Below are 1056 nucleotides of genomic sequence, written 5' to 3' on the forward strand. Positions count from 1 at the left end.
TCAATTGAGGCGGCTAAACGCCGCCGTATTCAGCCCATGATAATCGTCTGTCCCACAGTCTGTATTTTTAGAGCGGTAGTCACCCGCTGCTTTCTTCTCCCTCCACACATTCGTCGTCTTGTGGCCGTTGTTCATTGAGTGGATTATTCATCTCTCTCTCTCTCTCTCTCTCTCTCTCTCTCTCTCTCTCTCTCTCTCTCTCTCTCTCTCTCCTCTCTCTCTCTCTCCTCTCTCTCTCTCTCTCTCTCTCTCTCTCTCTCTCTCTCTCTCTCGTGCGTCACTGCATGTTGTCATACTCAACCTCACTGGAACTGAGGTGAATTGCAGTGCCACGGCAACCACCGACGCAAGTTCTGGAGAAACATCAAAGAATTCCAAAGAACGCAAGGAAGGAGAGAAAGAAAGAAAGAAAGAAAGAAAGAAAGAAAGAAAGAAAGAAAGAAAGAAAGAAAGAAAGAAAGAAAGAAAGAAAGAAAGAAAGAAAGAAAGGAAAAGAAAGAAAGAAAGAAAGAAAAAGAGTACGAGAGAAATAAAGAAAAGATAGAAAGGAAGAGAGAAAGAAAGAAAGAGAAAGGAAGGAGGAAGGGAGGAAGGGAGGGAGGAGAGTAAGCTCAAATAATATAGGAAGGAAAGGTAACCAAGGGAGAAAGGTAAGGAAGCCAAAGGGCTGTAGGGAGGGAGAGTGGAAGGAGGCAGGAAGGAAGAGAGACGCTCAAGAAAGAATCCCCCGTGGTTTGGGCCGCTTGATACAGTGGGGTGAGGAGGACCTCCAGGCCTGCAGACGGCCAGCTGGAGTCTGCCTCCCGCTGGCCAGGCTGCTGAGCGCAGGGCTGCAGAGCGCAGGGCTGCGGGCCGCAGGGCTGCAGAGCGCAGGGCTGCGGGCCGCAGGGCTGCAGACCGCAGGGCTGCAGACCGCTCGCCTGGGCCGGCTGCTAGAGCCACACGTCCAGGGCTATGGAGAGAGGAGAGATTTAGCCCTGCTTTAAAACAGTTTATATGGTGCCCTACACTGAATAACAACAGATGCTTCTAATACAGATGCAGATCACAAATGCA

General features: G+C 50.1%; 1 protein-coding gene across 1 annotated transcript in view; it reads left to right on the forward strand.

The window, feature by feature from the left end:
- iqsec3a (IQ motif and Sec7 domain ArfGEF 3a) overlaps positions 1–1056 on the forward strand; it is a 41688-nt gene that overhangs the window by 19567 nt on the left and 21065 nt on the right. The window lies entirely within an intron of this gene.

This window comes from Gadus chalcogrammus, chromosome 19 (genome assembly GCF_026213295.1).
Source record: "Gadus chalcogrammus isolate NIFS_2021 chromosome 19, NIFS_Gcha_1.0, whole genome shotgun sequence".
Lineage (NCBI taxonomy): Eukaryota > Metazoa > Chordata > Actinopteri > Gadiformes > Gadidae > Gadus > Gadus chalcogrammus.